General features: G+C 52.5%; 1 protein-coding gene across 1 annotated transcript in view; it reads right to left on the reverse strand.

Moving 5' to 3' along the window:
• Positions 1-20,860, reverse strand: part of LOC147731455 (protein argonaute-3) — a 1,378,491-nt gene that overhangs the window by 553,909 nt on the left and 803,722 nt on the right. The gene's annotated exons all lie outside the window — the stretch shown is intronic.

Raw genomic sequence — 20,860 nt, forward strand, 5'->3', positions numbered from 1 at the left:
TCAAGGCCCTACATGGCATAGGCCCCAAATATATTTCCAAACGATTGTCCTGGTATAACCCCCCAGATCTCTCAGATCTTCGTCCCTATCAAAAATGAGTGTTCCCATTATCACACGTGCTAGAGCAGGAGGACGGTCTTTTCGCTACTTAGCTCCTTATGCTTGGAATGACCTCCCAATCTCTTTGAGACAGACTTCTAGCCTTCTGTCCTTCCGAAAGGCCCTTAAGACATGGCTTTTCCCTTAATTTGATGCTGCTTCCTGTGTCTGCACGTCCTCTTAGTGTTATGTTCTCCCTTCTTCGGTTGGGTTTCCTTCGATAAAGCGCCGGGATACTCCGTGGAGTGGCCGTGCGCTATAGAAGTATAAAAATAACATAACATAACATAACATAACGGTCGATGCAGGACAAGGGCCCATTTTTTGTAGTTTGGGTTCGTTCCCTATGGGATTTACCCCATCCCACTTCCTTTTACTGGGTAAGAGCTGGGGATGTACAAAATTTTGCGTATGTGCATTTTTGGGTAATGAAAGATGTTCCAGTGGGCTGTCGATTGGGGTTGATATAGTGGTACTTTTAGCGGGGCAAGGTGGGGGGCTTTTAAATCCATTTCTATCTTCTACGGTAGCATACCTAGTTTTGCAAAGGGAATTTAGCTCGTCCAGTAGCGAAAGGTTTTGCGCTGTAGTAATCGTTTGTTCCGGAGAATGCTTGGTGGGTGTGCTATCTGTGATCTGACAAGATACATTCGTGTTGGCAGTGGACGGAGATAACATTCCATGAACTTGTGACCCAGGGCGTGAGCCTCTTTGGCTAATAGGGTTCTTGGTAGCCCCCTTGCGAATCATGATGGAGTTTGCTAGAGTAGGATTATTACTACAAGACAACAAAACAATCTGGTGGTGTTTGGAGATTTTCGGCTAGTGTCCAGTGGGGATATCCCTTAACAAGTGTGTACAAAGGGGTCAAAAAGTCAATACCTCAGGGATGTGACAAGGTCAAGGGGGGTGGCCCGTACCGGTCTCCTCCGGACGTAGAGGGCCCGCCCTTGCCCGGGCTTCGCCCGGCGCGTCCTCGCGGGACGAGGGACCTGTCCAGTCTTTATGCGCCTCCTGGCGTGCTCCTGCTCACGTCGTCGTCGCACCCCTAAGGATGCTGGGGGATGTAGTGTGAAGCTAGACCAACGGAGCCAAGCCCAGCCAGTCGTCCAGTGTGCGGGAGGGGCGGAGCCAAGCCCGGCCTTGGAGAAAGGTCCCTGGGAGCCCCGGTGGGGGAGAGCAGCTCAAACGAGAAAAAATCAGCCAGCAGGACACCAGAGTCAAAGTCAGAAGTGTTGCTGAAAGCGCAACGTGAACAAATGCAGAAATTCCGAAATATTGCTGAAATAACCGTGCCAAATTCGATTTCCTCACCCAGCCAGCAGCCAGCAACCAGCAGTCCGCAAGAGAGCCTCGGCGCCTGTAGTACAGCCAAGGAGCAAAACACACAGCGCACAGCGCGTGCAGCACAGAAGCACCAAACTGCTGTAGCCGCCGTGGCCGCTCTCGTCTGCCTCTCCTCAACTCCACAGGGAGAACTGCCGTCCCGAAGAAACACCGCACAAATGTTCAAACGACGGAAAAAGCACTGCGAGAAACAGATATGCTCCCCTGCATCAATTCCTGGGTCAGGTTCATCCACAATGCACGCTGACAACTCAACCAAGGAAGGCCAGAGGAGAGAACGCCAGCTTCCAGCACACACCAGGTACAATCGCCATTACTGGGGGGCGGGGCTCCGACAAAAAAGTATCATGAAAGGGGAAAGGAGGCTCAGTTGTTGCGTACATTGAATCTCTGGCTTAACTCTACAAGGTTTGTTCTCACACCCATGGGTAATAAGAGTTAACTTAGTTCAATGAACCAATGACTAATTGAGAAAAACAGGTTTTTGTAGTCCCACAGAACCTCACCCAATACATAGTTGAAGTGGCATCAGTGCGTTTGGATTACTAACAGTAGCCAAACAGGGATCCAGGGACACTGTGGTGATTGGAAACAAACTAATTTTTTTTTCTTCAATTCCACACACACAAACTGCACAAAGAAAAAGATACCTTAACTTAAACGTGGGTTTATTTCAACAGGTGCACCCTGTTGCTTAGTACTTCTTAAACAATCACACAGAAAGCAATTAAAACAGCACAAATGCAAGTTGCGAACAACTAGAGCAAAATTAAAGGGAGCGCACATCAGATACGTTAGTACAAGATTCAAGTCCCACTGAGGCATCACAAATGGAACACGAGGAAACGTGTGTGATGCCTTTCAAGAATCTATTCACAACAGGGGACTTGAAAAGAGAAGGCTGATCAGGAAGCCTTAAGAAGGCTGAAATGGCCGAGAGGTAGCCCTTGATAGTGCCCAGAGCTTAGCCCTGCTGGGCAAGAGAAAGAAGGAAGAGGAGAACCTCTGAAAGGAGGGCAGAAAGTGGACCCACAGCCTTTGCTGTGCACCATGCCACAAATGTGTTCCACCTACAGGCGTATACCGATTTAGTGGAGGGACGCCTGGCTGCCAGAATCATATCACAGACTTCAGGAGGCAAGTCAAATGGCCTCAACTGTCCCCGCTCAATCTCCACGCATGTAAGTGGAGACTGGAAAGGTTCGGGTGGAGGACCGTCCCCTGCTGCTGCAACAGAAGGTCCTCCTGAAGAGGTAGACAAATCGGGGGATCGATTGACATGTTGAGTAGCTCGGGATACCAGTATCTTCGTGCCCAGTCCGGAGCCACAAGGATGACTTGGGCCTGGTCTTGCCTGATCTTCTTCAGCACTCTGGGCAAAAGTGGTATAGGCGGAAAGGCGTACAACAGACCGCAGCTCCACTCGCGATGAAAAGCGTCTCCGAGCGAGTGCCGCCTTGGAAATTTCAACGCGCAGAACTGATGACAATGTGCGTTCTCTTCTGTGGTGAATAGATCTAACCAAGGCTCTCCCCACTGCTGAAAGAGACGTCCAAGTTCAGACGCCATTCGTAATCCATCATGCACCGACGGCTGAGTTTGTCCGCCCTGGCGTTCAGGGAACCTGCCAGGTGTTGAACTACCAGGGTGATGCCCTGGCGTTCCAACCATGTCCAGAGGCGCAGAGCCTCCTGACAAAGGGTCCACGACCCCAACCCGCCCTATTTGTTGCAGTACCACATGGCGGTGGTGTTGTCCGTGAACACCTGCACTACACTTCCCCGGACAGAGGGAAGGAATGCCTTCAGTGTAAGCTGGATCGCCCACAGCTCCAGAAGGTTGATATGGAGCCGGGACTTAGCTGGAGACCAGAGGCCTCTGATCTCCGTCTCTCCCACGGAGGGATGCATCCGTCACTACTACATGCTCCGGTTGGGGAAGGGAGAGGGATCTGCCGCTGACCCAATCGCGGTCCGTGAGCCACCACTGCAACTGTCTCGCAGTGCACTCCGAGATCAGGACATAGTCGGACAGGTTGCCCCGATGCTGTGCCCACTGAAACTTCAGGTCCCACTGCAGAGCCCGTATCTGCAACCTGGCGTGATGCACCAGTAGGATGCAGGAGGCCATCAGCCCCAGGAGCCGCAGCATCAACCTGACCGAGACCCAGGATAAAGGCTGAAAGATCGGAATCAGAGCCTGAATATCCCAAACCCGCTGCTCGGGGGGATAAACCCGAAACTGCGCCGAGTCCAGAACCGCTCCGATGAAGAGGAGCTTCTGAAAGGGACACAGGTGTGACTTCTGCACGTTGATGAGAACCCCATCAGGTGCAGAAGGTCGGCCGTAGTCTGGAGGTGGGAGACGACTGTCTGGGGAGAGCCCACCTTCAACAACCAGTCGTCGAGATAGGGGAAGACTGGAACCCCTGATCTGCGCAGATGAGCTGCGACCACCGCCATCAGGGCGCTGGTAAGGACGAAGGGGAGAACTGTAAACTGAAAGTGCTCGTGGCCTACCGTGAACCGCAGGTAGCGCCGGTGGGCCGGCAGGACGGGGATGTGGAAGTAAGCGTCCTGCAAGTCCAACGCCACCATCCAGTCTACAGGGTCTAGGGCAGCTAAGACCTGAGTCAATATCAGCATCTTGAACTTCTCCTTCCGGAGGAATTCGTAGTCGTTCCAGAGGTCCAAGATAGGGCGTAGGCCTCCTTTGCCCTTCTTGGGAACCAGAAAGTAGTGGGAATAACAACCACACCCTACTTCTGGCCCAGGAACACGCTCGCTGCCCCCCGTGACCAAGAACTTCCTCTGGTAGAAGTTGCAAGTGATCCCCCAACACGCGGTGGCACTGCGGTGGCATGGCTGGAGGTGTCGCCTCGAAGGGGAGGGAGTAGCCCCTTCGGACGATTTGCAGCACCCACCTGTCCAACTTGATGTACGCCAGAGGAGGAGGTAATGGCAAACCATGCCCCCCACTGGCGTCGAATGGGCCTGAAAGCTCGGACTAGGAAGGCTTGGAGGCAGATGCTGCGGGAGCGGATTGGGACTGACCTTGCCGTTTACACCCGGTACTGCCACAGCGGTCACCAGGTCCGCGACCGCGTTGAGGTTGGTTCTGCGGCCTATGGCTGGACGTGTGGGGGTGCCCCTTCCTTGGCCACGAAAGGGGTGAAAAGCGGAAGTTTGCTAGCGCTGGCCTAGGCCCAAGGACTTGGCCGTAGCCCTGGAATCCTTAAAACGCTCTAGCCGGGGGGCATGGCCAAGATGGCGGGGTGAGGAGACGCTTTTGCCCGGAGCTCCCGAACCGGCCCTAACCCTAAGCCCTCTGAATAGCGTGTTCTCCCCCCCTTTCGGCAACGGACCGAGCGGGAAAGGTGTCGGGACCAGCTGAGCTGGTTCCGGACATAATTCCAGCTCTGAGATCGCCCAGGGAAGCAGCGGCCCGAGTGCAGCGCTAATCCAGCTTGGTGGCCGGGAGAATCGGCGGACGGTGGCCGAGGCGCGGCCTCGAGAGGACCTGTCCCTGACACCTGCCGCGGCTCGCGGCGTCGTCGTGCAGAATAGCGACGGAGCACCAGCCGCCGCAGCGGTGTTGGGGGAGCCTGCGAGACACCGACGGACCCTCCGGGAGGCCCCTCCCCTTGACATCGGCCCAGAAACTACTCGAGACCGCGGCTGCGGCCGAGGTGGGAGGAGGCCCTGCAGATCGGAGAGTGAGTGACGCAGGGAGCTGAGACGGGTCCGGGGCCAATAACGACGGATCCTGACATGGGAGCCCAGCAGGACATTGCACTGGCTACACCAGGCCGAGGGCTACGTGCAATAGCCCCTGTGGACAGGGGCGGAGGAGGCCCGAGATCGCGCTGCCGCCGTGGGGGGCGAGGAGCCCAGCAGTCGAGCGGAAGTCGGCAGTGGACGCCCGAAAGGTGAGGAGGGGTCTACGGCCTACTGTGGTGCCCCGGACCCTTAATAGACGCTTTGGGGACGACCGATTGCCTAGGGGCTGAGGTGGTGGTCTAAGAGAAGGGAGCCTGAAGGAGGAGCTGGGTCCTGAAGTGCGGAGATCGTGCTATGTGGTCAGCAATGAAGGTCTAGGCCCAGCACACGCCTGCTGTGCGGCTGAGGAGGAGCTGAAGTACCCGGGCTGATTAAGACGTTCCCAGGTGCCTCGAGGTCTTGCAGCAGAGCATTTCTGAGGGGGCTCACGGGACCGGGCTGAGTAAGACGTTCCCAGGTGCCTCGAGGTCTTGCAGCAGAGCATTTCTGAGGGGGCTCACGAGGGCTGCTGTGATTAGGGGGCCACTGAGGCCACTGAGGCCTGCTCTCCGAGGGGGAGAGGAGACAGAACACGTGTCTACGAACACCCTGGGTGCAGAGGCCGTGGGCAGCCGAAAGGGTCCGGGCCTGACACTATCGAAGGGGCCTGCCTATACGTGTAGGGAACACAAGAGACGATCTGGAGCAGGGATCTGAGCCAGCCACGCAGACGTATGATTCCTGTGGTGACACACGCTGAGTGACCCAGAGGATCACTTACTGAAGGACTCCCAAGGACCCCCAACGGTCGCACAGGGAGGATAGGAAGATGCCGGGCGACCAAGGGGCACAGACTACAGGATTGGGCGCGCAGAGAGCGACGGCTGACCGCAGCATAGTGGACACTGGCACGGCCTGACGGGTACACGCAGCTGCGGACTACTTGAAGTAGCGTACCCAGGATTGGAGCACGAGAGACATCCCGACTTCACTGGGAGGAGGCGCGTGGGGTTGGAAGCCGGAGGCTTGGTCTGGCGAAGTGCTTGCGGATAGCGAGACTACCCCGCGGACGAGATGGCGAATCAGAAAGGCGGTAAGAGAAATGAGCGCACGCTTCCTGAGATGCTCGGCAGGTCCCAGGCCAGGGGGGACAGGAATCTACCCTCACCGAGAGCAGCGGGTGGCTCTCACTCAGCGGGAAGCGGTGAGCCTCCGGTCACCAGATCCTTTTTGGAATCTCTCTTCGGCACGTTGCGAGAAGATTTCCAGGCACTAAAGCAGGAAGTGGCTGGGGAAGTCCGCGAAATTCGGAGAGAGGTGGATGGCCTGGGGGAGAGGGTGGCCATGGTGGAGGGCTCTACACAACGGCAGGAGGAAGAAATCACGCAGCTACAACAAGAAGTACTACGCCTGAGGGACCAGCAGTTGGACCTCCAGGCGCCTAATGAGGACTTGGAAAATAGGTCTCGGCGGAACAATATAAGGGTTCGTGGAATACCATCGGCGGAAGAGGGATGGGATGTGGCGGGCTACCTGCGGGAGCTCTTCAGAGAAATACTGGGAGAAGCGGCGGACTTTCCCATACGAATAGACAGGGCTCACAGAGTGGGACCCCAGAGACGTGCAACAGCCCCACCCCCGGACATACTGGCTTTTCTACCAGATTTCCCCCTGAAAGAACGAATCATGGCGGAGGCAAGGAAAAAACCCTCACTGGCCTTCCGAGGGCACCCTGTGGCCTTATATCAGGACTTGTCCGTTATCACCCTGCAAAAACGTAAGGCGTTTAAAATCGCCACAGACTTTCTGAAACAACACGAGACATCCTACTCGTGGGGCCACTGTTTCCGCCTCATCTTCAAATGGAACGGCGAGATGCATCACATGAGGTCTCTGCAGGACACGTGCGAGGTTCTGGGGATAACCGCGGAGGAAGAAGAATCTGCCTCGCCACGTAGGAGACGAGCAGCGGAGGACGGGTGGCGCAGGGTCTCGAGGCGCAGAACATCGGCGGCATCCCAGCGGCCAAGCTCGCCCACCATCCGGGCCGACATGGCGAGCGCCATCCAAGCGGCATCCAGAGACACTGCTGTGCATGAGGGCGTCGCGTTGACAGCGTAAGATTGCTCCAGGGGGAGAACAACACTGCATTGCTGTTACTGCAGGCTTGGGGACATGGAGGGTGGGAAGGGAGCAGAAGGGGGAAGGTGTGGCTGGACGTCCACTTCAATACTCTACCACGGACTTGTCCGGTAAGGACATGGCTGGGACACTTTTTCCGAAGGAGTTGGGGGTCCGGGAGGGGGGGGGGGAGACGGGGAGTTGGGGTAGAGAGAGGGGTACGGGGAGGGGAGGGTTGGGCAGTTGGGGGAAGGTGGGGTTGGGAATTGGGTGGGGGGGGTAGGTACAGTGCGTCCAGTGCTCTTGACACATCGGCGAGGCCCCAACGGGGCACCTTTGGCTGTTAGGCCCGCAGGCCGTTCCTTTCTGACATGGACCCATTGCTTTTGCCACATGGTTCTGATCCATTATGGCGACCCTTAAGGTGGTGACCCTTAATGTTAAAGGGCTTAACAATCCCGTTAAGAGGAGGGCGGTCCTGTCCTTGTTGGAGAACACACAAGCAGATATCTGTCTTCTCCAGGAGACTCACTTGCTCACACAGGATTGCCACCGGCTGCGTTCCCGCATATTCCCCACACAGTTCTTCTCCTCGCACATCACCAAAACAGCAGGGGTAGCGATCTTGGTGTCTAAATCCTTTAGGGGGGAGGCACTACACAAGTTTGCAGAGCAGAAGGGGAGACTCTTGGCGCATAGGTTTAAACTGGGGGCCTTGACGTTTACCATTGGGACGATATACAGTCCGAACGAACATCAGGACCGCTTCCTTCGCTCAGCGTTAGTTGACATAACGGCATCCCCGGACAGACACATTATATTGGGTGGAGATTTAAACATGGTGTTCGACTCGGCTGTGGACAGGTCGGCTCAGCGTTCCCCACAGACTGGGGAACTATCACAGTCTGTAAAGTCCCAATTGGTAGACCTGGATCTTCACAATCTCTGGTGCCTCCTACATCCCACGGACCGGGACTACTCTTACTATTCACACGCACACAAGACATACGCCAGATTGGACCACCTCCTAGTTACCGGACCGGTCCGCGGTTTAGCCACAACATCTGAGATGGGGGTCGTCTCTCTATCAGATCATGCGCCGGTCTCAGGAACCTTTTCTCTACCGGCGGACCATGGCCCCGTGGGGTTTGGCGCCTAAGAGACACACTCTTGCATAAAAAAACAGTGGTGCAACGGGTTACGGGCGCGATCAGGGACTTCCAATCTCACAATGATAACACGGACACCTCTTTGGCGACCCAGTGGGCGGCACTTAAGGCAGTGGAGAGGGGAGAGTTCATCGCGATCTCCTCAGCAGAGAACAGGGAACGGCGACAGAAGCGGGACGAACTCACGCAGAAGGTCAGGGAACTTGAAGAGGTGCACCGTCGCACAGGGGTCCCCAGGATATGGAAGCAGTTGAAGGCTGCGAGGAAACTCCTGCCGTCCTTGGACATGGATAGGGCAGAATATGAGGCGCTGCGGCTGCGGCACGCTTATTACACGGGGGAGATAGGTGTGGCCGCCTTTTGGCTAACAAACGTAGGGTAGGCCACGAACGCCACCGGGTGAAGGAGATTGCAGTGGGGGATGACGTGACGGTGACAGATGACACGCAGATAGCCGAGGCCTTCCCTCGCTTTTATGCCGAACTATATGCTGGGGAGAGCTCGTTGGCACAGGAGTCGGAGGACTACCTAGACACGGTCACCCTTTCGTCCCTAGCACCGTCTCAAACGGAATATCTGGAAAGAGAGTTCCGGGTTGAGGAAGTGATTACTGCCATCTCTAAGCTCAAACATGGGAAGGCCCCTGGCCCGGATGGCTACACCGCACTCTTCTATAGAACGTTCAGTGCCATACTGGCGCCCATTTTGACTAAGATGTTTAACTCCTTGTCCACGCCGGGGGCTATCCTGCCTGGTCTTTTACAAGCCACGGTTTCGGTCAAACCCAAACCGGGTAAGGACTGGACCCAATGCGGTTCGTACCGACCGATTTCCCTCTTAAACGTTGACCTCAAACTGTACACGGGAATACTTGCGGCTCGTTTGGCTCTCCACCTGCCGAGTCTGGTGGAGTCGGACCAGGCTGGCTTTGTACCCGGGAGGCAGACGGTGGATAACACCAAGAGGGTGGTACATATCTTGGAAAAGGCCTCTCGGGTTCCCGGAGAACAAATGCTACTGTCGGTCGACGCTGAGAAGGCGTTCGACCGGGTACAATGGCCTTATTTAGAGCGAGTAATGGAGAGGATGGGCATTGGCGAGAAATTCCGCTCCTTGGTGTTCAATTGCTACCGGCTACCGTCGGCAGTGGTGCGGGTGAATGGCTGCAGTTCTCAGAGGTTTGGCATTGAACGAGGCACCAGACAGGGGTGCCCATTATCCCCACTCCTTTTCGCTCTGTACATGGAGCCATTCGCCCAGAGGATAAGGCAGAATCCGGACGCGACTGATGTGAAGATGGGAGGACATATTCACACGGTCAGCCTCTACGCGGATGATGTGATACTGACCTTAGAAGATCCGAGGCGTGCTTTGCCCGCGTGTATTGGCGAACTGGAGGCCTTTTCAAGAGTAGCGGAATTCAAAATGAACATGAGGAAATCAGCAGCGCTAGACATCTCCCTGACGCCCGCAACAAGACAGGAGTTGCAGGGACTTTTCCCCATGCATTGGTCAGCCCGCCAAGTCCAGTACCTGGGTATCCTGCTGGCACCTACGCTGCAGGAAATGGTGACTGCTAACTATACCACCCTGGGGAGGAAGATTAAGGAAGAATTGGGAAGATGGAGTAAAGGCTTGATATCCTGGCTTGGTAGGGTGGCGGCAGTCAAAATGACGGTCCTCCCCCAGATTTTATATCTGTTCCGAGCGCTGCCGTTGCAACCTCCCAAGGGTTGGATCCAGCAGACACAGGCGGTCTTATCCCGCTTTGTTTGGCAGGGCCGCAAATCCCGGATGAAAAGGACCCTCTCCACCTTAGCACCGGAGTCGGGGGGGCTGGGTATCCCAGACCTATGTAAATATTTTCAGGCAGCGCAGCTGAGATACCTGGTGGAATGGAGCCGGTGGGAGTCAGACAAGCACTGGCTATTCCAGGACCAGGCGGTGGCGGGTCGTTCCTTACAGGAAGTGCCCTTCCTGCGTAAGGCGCATCGCCCTCCGAACCTCTACGCGTCCTTTGTTACATCGGTCCCGCTGAGGGTGTGGGACGTCACCAACAAGACCCACGATCTTACCACATTCCCCTCTCCATTTACGCCTATTATAGACAACCCGGGTTTCACACCGGGGACTGAACCGGGAGCCTTCACGCATTGGCGGGCTGCCGGATGCAGGACTCTCTTCCATCTGTACAGGGCGGACGGGGTCCTCCCGTTTCAGAGTCTCAAAGAGGACTATGGGTTGTCCGAAACGGACAGGATGCGTTACTGGCAGGTACGACACTGGGCTCTACAGCCACAGGTGCGAGAACTGGCAGATAGGAAGCTACTGCCATACGAGAAATGGCTGGCGACACGCTCCTCAGACGCAAAGCTCATCACGGATCTTTATAAAATGTTACAACCCCCTCCCGTCCACTTTCATAATCCTGGCAGGGAGCGCTGGAACAGGGAGCTGGGCAGGACACTGAGCCATAAAGAGTGGGACCAGATTTCATACCGCACACGGCACTCCGCATATCATATAGGACTCACCGAAACATTCACCAAGGTATCTACCTACTGGTGTTATACCCCGGAACGGCTGCATGAAATGAATCGGCATATTGATAATACCTGTTGGCGGGAGTGTGGGCAACCTGGTACACTGACACATGTTTTGTGGGAATGCCCCCTATTACATTCTTACTGGAAGGAGGCGCTTGATGAAGTCGACGCCCACTTTGAGATAGAGTTGCCCCGCCTCCCAGCATACGTCCTACTGGGCCTCCCTAACGGGTTGATGTACCCATTGAAATCCCGCAGGGGTAGACAAATTGCCATTGCACTGGGCTCGGCGGTTCAGAACATCCTAATACACTGACGCACATCCACTGTCCCGTCCACTACGGGTTGGCTCCACAGATTGTGGCATGTCCTAGGCATGGAGAAACTGTCACTCATGATGGCTGGGGAGGTGGAGCAATTTGAGGAGCTGTGGCAGCCTTTCCATGCACTGCTAGCCACTGAATTCAAGGAACTCACCTGTCCAAGGTACCTGAGGTTACTAAGACTCACACCACCGATAGTCTACACTGTTTAACAATCAGAGGATCGGGAAGCATGGGAAGGGGAGGGTGGGGGCAGAGTTATGTACGTTTAGCTGAACAGGGCACTGGATGGAGGGAAAGGAGGGAGGGAGAAGGGGCGGGGAGAGGGAGGGAGTTGGGGGGTGGTTTCTTTAAAATGGGAAGGGTACCGGAGGTTTCTTTCTACCTCAGGGTGTAGTTTAATGTTATGTGCACGGGAGCGGAGCCTGCATAGCCCCTACTTCATCTGTGGGGTGACTGACGCTACTTTGGAGATGAGCTCCCGGGTTTATAGCACTGATGCCATTACTTGAATGCCTGTTTTTCTTTTCTATCTGTGTACTCTTTCTCAATAAAATACTTTAAACATAAAACGCTCTAGCGCACTATCCCCTTTGTCGCCAAAAAGGCGACGGGAATCGAAGTGCATGTCCATGAGCGTGGCCTGGACATCCCCCGAGAAGTTGGCAGACCTCAACCAGGCGTGGCGAAGAATCACCACCGTCGTGGAAATCGCCCTGCCCAGCGAGTCCGTGGTGTCAAGTCCACATCGAATCGAGTACCGTGCTGCATCCCGCCCTTCCGCCAGGGCTTGGGCGAGCCGTGCCCGGGCCTCCTCTTGACACTGTGGCAGCACGTCCGCATCCGTATCCCACAGAGATTGGGTGTAATGGCCCAAAAGGCAGGCGGTGTTGACAGACCGCAGCCCCAAACTCAGAGAGGAGAACAGTTTCTTCCCAAAATGATCATACCTTTTGGATTCCCGATCCGGAGGAGCGGTCGGGAATGCGGTCTGGGACACAGAGGCCTGAATCACCATCTTCTCGAAACCAGGCAAAAATGTAGGAGCCGGGTCGTAGTGAAGTGTTCACCCATCGGAGTCGGAGACAGCGCCGAGCTGCGTCGTTCCGGCGTCACACCCGGACCGGGGCTGAAACCAGGGTCGGTGTCGCCAGAAGACGTCACCGGGAGCGACACCATCGGGGTCGGCGCCAGCGAAGGAGTCGTGAGGTCGACTGGCGACGACCCGGATCCAGGCCTGGATCCTGTGGGGCCCTGCGGCGCCAGGACTGGAGTCGACGATGGCGCCGGGGCCGCAAGGGCTCCCAGTCGGACCCAGGGGCCCGAATGCGCCTCGACAGGTTCCGACGGAGGGAAGTGAGTCCTCATGGCCACGAGGAAATCATGTATCGTCCTCCGGCGTCGCGTGCAGCCCAGGGACCGGCGGGTATTGAGCTGGACCCGGCGCCTGCGGCTCCGGCGGAGCCACGTGGGCGGTGTCGCCAAACTCCTGGCAGCCTCGCGCGAGCGTCGGGGGGGGGGGGGGGGGGGGGGGGGGAGTCGGAAGGGCGATAACGCTTCTTCAACTTCTTTTTCGAATGCCTCAACTTACCGGTGGACTTGGAGCCCGACGAGTGGTGGTGGCTCAACGAGCAGCGATGACTGCGGCTCCGCGACCGGTCCCTCGACTTCCTCCTTGAAGGAGCCGACTGCCGGATCTCGAGCAGCTTACGGGACCGCTCTGGTCTAGCCTTCGAGGTCAAGGCATGGCAGTCGGGGCACGACTTGTCATCATGGTCGGCCCGAGGCAGTAAAGGCACCGACGGTGGTGGTCGGTCACCAACATCTAGTGGTGACAGGCTTCGCAAGGTTTAAAACCAGGCATCCCTAACGGCACCGCAAGTCGAATTCAACTCGAAAAGCGATCAAAAGAGATCAAAAAGGTTTGTCAAAAATTGACTAGAGTACTGCTCTTCCTGGATCTGCACTTGTTGGCGCAGAAAAAAGAAGAACTGACATCATTCCGGCGATCACAACGCAGACGAGGAGCCACAGACGACGCCTACCGATGCGCAGGGGTACTGCTGACGAAAACTTTCCGGATCCAGCCTGATGCCTGGAGATATTCTAAGGTAAGGAATCTAACACTAACCTGTTTCTTTCTGATTTTTTATTTTAGTTGGCGAAGCTGTATGTAGCTCTGATTGCTGTCAGAAGTCAATAATCCCAAGTATTACTTTAATGAGGAGAGCCACCAAACTGGTGAACAAGCCATAAGCTAGTTCATGTCCTCCTTTAGCATATGTACATTCAGAATTTCAAATTTGTGAATCTTGATTTTGAAGCCAAATACAGTACAACATTTCTGGAGATCTCACATCTGGGCATAAAAAACCTTACAGGGTGGTTTAGGGAGACTAAAATGTAACCTGCAAACAACCCCACCTTAAATGTGTCTATCCCCAGTTTCACCTCATCTATGTCCCCCGCCTTGCAAATGTACTGGGCAATGCGGATTAAGAGATAGCACAAACAGCAGTGGGAACTTAGGGTCTTGCCTGGTCCCTTTCTTTAGGAACATGTGGGGATTCTTAACTGTTGATTTTGTTGTGGCTGTGGGATATGACTAGCCTGCAAAGGCCATATTTTGGAACAGTGGGCTAAATCCTCTGGACCTTAGGGCTTCTGTGAGAAAGCAATACTTAACCTGTCAAATGCTTTCTCAGCATCTAGTGACTTGAACATTGTTCAGCGTTTCCTCAGGATCGCAATGCCTATCAGGAGAAGTATCATCTTCTTATTGTCCCTCTCACCCGCCCTTTTGTTACAAATACTATCTGACTAGGTTGGATCAGCTAGGGCATTACCATCTCCACGTGCACCACCAAACTTAGCAAATACTTGTATGTCTATGTTCAAAAGCTATATTGGATTGTAACAGCCACACTCTTCTGAGTAATTCCCAGGTTTCAGAACAACAGATACACTAGCCTCAACTACTGAGAGAGTTATGGAGCCCACTTTGGTGAAACATTGGAATATCATATAAGTGTTCTCACTATAGGATTTTAATAGCTTCAACCACTTTCTTAGCAATGATGGTGACATACATTTTCTCTAACACTGGTCCCCTGATATGTCAGTCACTTCTTCAGATAGCACGTCTTCACTGGCATCTATAACTGTTGATAGTAACTTTGGAAGACCTTTTCCAGAGTTAACTTTGTGCCATCCTTTATAGCTGTGATTAAAGATTGGGTCTGCTTCCTCCTACGTTTTGATGCCAATAACCGCCCTGCTGTGTTTTCTCTCTCATATTTTTGATTCATCCTTGCTAGCGCATACTGTACCCTACTCATTTCCATCGGTCTCAACTGCCTTCGATTCGCCCAGACCTTTGTACCACATTTTCTGTGATAAAGTTGCTTTATGACGAATTTCTAGCTCTAGTGGCAGTTTAAGCCTCCTCTTTTATCCTGTATTATCTCGCTGCTCCTGCATCGCTTCCTTGCAGTACTGCTTTTAGGTAGCCCCAAACTACTGCATGATCACACTCTCCTCAATCATTAAAAAGCAGGGATTATTTAATTTGGATAAGGATCATTTGTCTGCAGACCAGGGGCCTGATGTAGGTAATTCCTATTTACCTACTCTTACATACCGAATCATACCGATTCGGTATTTAAGAGTAGGTAAATAGGAAGGGGGCAGATGTAGGTAATTCTTATTTTAGAATTACCGAATCTGTAAGATTCGGTATTTACCGATTCGGTAAGATTCTGTATTTACCGATTCGGTAAATACCGAATCGGTATTTCCTATTGATTCCTATGGGCCTTGAAGCCCATAGGAATCAATGGGAAATACCAATTCGGTATTTATCGAATCGGTAAATACCGAATCCTGCAAGGGTGAACGGGGTGTCACTTTGACACCCTGTAGCACCCCAATTCCAGGCTTGTGTGCCATGCGGCACACAGACATGCCCTAAGGGCATGTCTGTGTGTCACATGGCACAGGTGTACATGCACAGATGTGCATGTACACCTGTGCCATGTCGCGACGTAATAACCTTCGAATAACTGGAATTCCTGAGACGACCGCCATTTCCAAGATGGAGACCTACATCACTGACTTACTCCATTAACTATTTGACCCTAACTTATCCTCTGTCTTTGTTGTGGAAAGGGCTCATCGTTCGTTGGGACTGGGGCCCCCGGTTGGCGCACCACCTAGACCCATTACATTATAGCAAAACTCTTAAACTACCAAGATAGAGACCTTATCCTCAGGCTGGCTAGAGCAAAGGGGAAGATACAACACAAAGGCAACAACATCTCGTTCTATCCTGACTTCACTCCGGCGGTGCAGGCGGCCCAACGGGAATTCCTCCCAGCCAAACGTATCCTTTACCAGGCACAGATTCCGTACTCCCTGTTGTACCCAGCCAAATTGAAAGTGTCCTTTGATGGCACTGCCCGCTTTTTCACTGACTCAAAATCTGCTTTAAAATTCTTACTCTTGAGAACGATGTTATGGACCCCGAGATATGGTGTTTAAGTGGTTTTTGTGTGGTCTGGTGTTCTGAGTTATGGTGCTATTATTTTTAATTTGTTGCCGTGCGATAGGGAATGCAGCTTCATCCGCAGTACTCCCGGACACCTTGGGTGTACGAGGTAGTTTGCCGGTGCCACTGTGCCCCCATGGGAGATTTCCCTGTTTGAAATGCACACGTTTGTGGTTTTGCGTCTCTAGGGTGGGTATTCTGCAACCTGATTATGGGGTTGGAGGGGGAGGGGAAGGGGGTGGGAGGGTGGGGGTTGGTCTGTTGGTTCTTGCCAGTCTGAATGTCGCCCATTGGATGACCCGTGGAATTCATGGCTGGATGCATACGTCAGTGCTACTCATTATATTTCTAGATATAATGTAGATATTTGTTTGTTGCAGGAGACGCACCTAAATGTTACACCTTCAAATAGACTCCGCTATGGGCAATGGGGTATTGTTTACTCCTCTGTATACTCCAATTATGCGCGCGGTGTGGCTGTGTTGATCAAGCTGGGGCTGGATTGGAGGGAGGGAATGGTGTGAATTGACCCAGAGTACGATATACCCTTCTACTCGGGACACTATATGGGGTCTCCATGGTCATTGTGGCCTTATACGGTCCTAATGTAGATCCCCCTGAATTTTTCAATGATGTCTGGATGAGGGTGAGGGCTACGGGCTACGGGCTGCGGGCTGCAGCACGATATTGTGGGGTGAGGATTTCAATGCTATTCTAAATGACGATTTGGACAGTCGGGGGGGCCTCCCGATCTTTGCATCCCACAGCTGGCGCTACTCTGAAGGCTATAATCTCGGATGGTGACCTTGGTAGATATATGACGCAGCAGGCATCCACTGCTCAGGGAGGGCACCTGCATATCCGATCATCACAGTGCATGGTCCCGCTTGGACTTCAGGCTGGTGTCTTGTGATGTTGCCTCTTGGACATCGGATGTATTGCACATGCCGCGCAACCTTTCTGACCACGCCCCATGTTTGTTGAAACTATTGCTTCCTGGCTCGCCCCCGCGTGCTTTCACCTGGCACTGGGTCTGTAGACACCATGGCCTCACTCTGGGAGGCATTCAAAGTCGTTATCAGAGGTAAATGTATTGCCAGACATGCGGGAGTGCTTAAGGATATTAGGGGAACGATTGCCTCCTTAGAGGCCCAAATTAGAGAACTTGAGGAGAGATTCTTTTCTACTGAGGACCCAGGCACTGTTGGTCTTCTTAAGGCCAGGCTACTTGACTTCTCTGAAGAAGCGCAACGGGAGTTTAAATTCCTTGGAAAATTCGCAGAGGCGAGGCGATACGTGGAGGGGGATAGGCTGGGGCGCACGCTGGCTGGTTTGATTAGGCCGCCTAGGTCCAACACTTTTATCCACGAAATACACACTGCACCAGACACAGCGGTTAGAGGCCAGGCAGACATTTAAAAATATTTCTTTGATTTTTATTCCAGTCTTTATACTGCCACCCAAGACACATGTCCTGAGGGGATGCAGTCCTTTATGGACTCGATCGCCCTAGTCTGCTTTAATAATGTTCACAGACAATATTTGGACCTCCCATTCACCACAGACGATGTTGCCCAGGTTATAAAAAGTCTGCCACTTGATAAAGCCCCCGGCCCGATGGGCTAACTACATCTTTTTATAAGGCATAGGTTGAAGAAATAGCACCTAAGCTACTGGCCGTCTATGAGGAAGCTATGGAGGAAGGGGTACTGCCTGCGTCTATGAGGGAAGCCATAATTATCACTTTATTAAAGTCGGGGAAACCAGATAGGGAAGTACATTCATATCGTCCTTTGTCGATGATAAACGTCGATGTCAAAATATTAGCCAAACTGATTGCCAATCGACTACAACCACTGCTCCCCATGCTAGCACTTCCGGATCAATCAGGGTTCATCCCTGGGAGATCTACATCTCATAATTTACGTACTATATTTTCAATATTGCACTATCTACACCCTGATGTTCATGCTACAGTGATTTTCTTAGACTCCACCAAAGCCTTAGACACACTCGTGTAGCCATATTTATTTGCCATACTAGGCCGGATGGGATTTAGTCCACTCCTACTTAATTGGATATGGTTATTATATACCTTGCCCAGAGCCCGGATTAGGGTGAATGGACTATTATCAGATCCCTTTTCCTATATTGCGTGGCACAAGGCAGGGATGCCCTCTCTCCCTGCTACTGTTCGCAATAGCGATGGAGCACCTGGCCGCCCGCCATAGGGCTTAGCTCCAGGAGCCTACTAATATCACTGTATGCGGATGACGTGACTCTAGATTTACTCAACCTGGAGGTAAACCTGGACCCAGTTTTGAGGGAGTTTATCCGGTTCGGTGGCCTCTCTGGGATTTCTATAAATTGGACAAAATCGGTGATATTTCCATTAACGTAGGGCACGCCATAAGTGTATTCTGAGTACCCCCTTAAATGGGAAGCTGAAGAGGTCAAATACTTGGGCATATGGATCAGTCGTGACACACAGGCAGTTTGGAACCTAAATTATGGGCGGGCAGTTGAATGGCTGGAAGAAAAGGTCAAGATCTGGTCTAAACTACCATTATCCTTAGCTAGGAGGATAGCACTGGCCAAAATGATCATTATGCCCAATTTTTGTATCTATTTGTAAATATTCCGGTCCCACTCACGATGCACTTTTTTACTACTCTCAAGTTGCACCTAATTTCCCTGGCATGGGTGGGTGGGCAAGCGAGGACATCTTCGGACATGCTAAGACTCCCGCTACGTCAGGGCGGGCTAGACGACCCGAACATTCACCTGTACGCTATGTGCCCAGGCCCAGTTTCCACACTTTTGGGTCCACCCCAAGCCATTCCAACCCCATGTCGCAGTGGAACTTGACGCTGTTGGGCCTGTCCCGCTACAAGTTGCTATCTACAAGCCGATGTGGCGCCCACATGGAGACATTGACACTGCCGGCACTCTACGTTGGGCCTGGGATGAGTTGCGGAAAAGGGCGGGAATCCCATTGCTGTATGCCCCATCGATCCCGTTAGCACAAAATCCACTGCTGCCCTGTCACGAGGACAGGATTAGTAAATTGCTAGCGCAGAAACAACAACTATGCACCTTTGAAGATTTATTTCCCGGAAATGAATTTAGGCCACCTCAGTCAGCAGAGGAAGGCCAGGTGGTACCTTTCTCCGAACTATTCCTATATCATAAGATACGTGCCACATGTCGTGCCCGGTCTAGGGACTGCCCGGCGGCCCCTCCAACACTTCACGCGCTGGAGAACCTACTAAAACCACCCTCTCCCCGCAAGCTAGTCACACGATTATATACACACATGCAAAACACAGCCCCGGTAGTGAAGCCCAAATCCTTCCAGTATTGGAACGAAGATCTTCCCATTTCACTGACCGAAGCACAGTCGAACTTCTGCTGTGGACAATTGAAAGAGCTATCTCCCAATTACAGGCTCAGACTGATCCACTTTAAATATTTAAACAGATTTTACAGAACACCCATCAGCCTGCATCGTATGGGGTTAAGGGAGGATGATAGCTGCTGGCGCTGCAAATACTCCCCTGCCACGTTCTTACATGTGGCTTGGGATTGCCCAGTGATCGCAGAGTAATGGTCCAACATTTTCACCTCGGTTAGCCAAATTGTTGGGGTGCAGGGTTGCTCCATCGCTCACTCTGGGCTTACTGGGCTATGTCAAAGACACCCCGCCTAAGCTGCACAAATTACACGCCCTGCTTCTACCTTATGCGAAGCGGCAGGTTGCGGTACATTGGGGGAGGAGGAGGGCGCCATTGATTAAGGGGTGGCTTGCTGACTTCACCAATGGCAACACACAGCTCAGTACATTCCCCACCTCACGTCCTCGGGACATTTGGGAACCATTTTTGACATGGATAAGGGGACAGAGCGAACTAGCTGGAGCGGAACACGTTGAGGGTTCGCAAACTGCACAATAGATATGGAACAGACTGCGGATCACAAACTCTTAGGTGCGAGCCCTGGATCATATCACCCTGTGGAGTGGGCTGTAAGTTGTATAAGTTTTGATTTATCCTGCACGATAACTGAGCGGCCGTATATTGTTTTGTGTAGACTACATATATATGTTCGCAAACTACTGTCAAAGAGGGTAATAATATCTGTGATTAGTACTTCTGTTTATTAGTGATGTATGCACGACGAGACCAGCTAATGCTTTGTATTTTAAAATATAATATGTAACTGAGCCATACTCCATCTTGCTGTAACAACAGATGGCCTGCTATGTAGTTGTACGGTTTTTGTACCTTAATAAATGCCAATACATTAAAAAAAAATAGGTCTCCTGCAAAAAACAATCAGCACATCTAGCTCTTTTCAAAGTTTGAAGAATCCCCACCCTCTTGGAGTACATGTAAGCCGCTCCCATTAAAGGACAGGCAAGTAAATGCTCTTGTAATTGAGGAGTGTCTCGAATGGCCTGTGCTTCTGACCTCCCCTGCAATGGGACCACACCATATTCTTGCTGATTCATCATTTAGAACACATGGTGGCCGATTAACTGCTTGAAAAGGTGAACAATTCACTCTCAAGAAACTACATAAAATGAAACTGATCAAAACATACATGATTTTCATTAATAAGGTTTTAACTGGAACCAATACAGTTATTTGTGTTTTATAATATTCATTGGAATTTACTGGTAACACATCACTATTACTCGTGTTTTTTCGGTGCTTCAGACACACCTCTCCTGAAAAAAAACATTATCTGTATGGGATAGTGGCCCCAATCCATGCACTTCGCGGATACCACACTCCTAATACTTCTAAATTCACTAGGCATTTACATTGTTGTTCTAGTGTTTTGGGGCCCTACGTTTACCTTTCTCTTTAAAAAGCTGGCTCAAAATGCCTTTTCAACTCTTGTTTTCAGTAAAAGTTCCAGCCTGTGCTTTATATTATCCAAAATACCT

The sequence above is a fragment of the Lissotriton vulgaris genome, chromosome 2_1 (assembly GCF_964263255.1).
Source record: "Lissotriton vulgaris chromosome 2_1, aLisVul1.2, whole genome shotgun sequence".
NCBI classification, from domain to species: Eukaryota; Metazoa; Chordata; class Amphibia; order Caudata; family Salamandridae; genus Lissotriton; species Lissotriton vulgaris.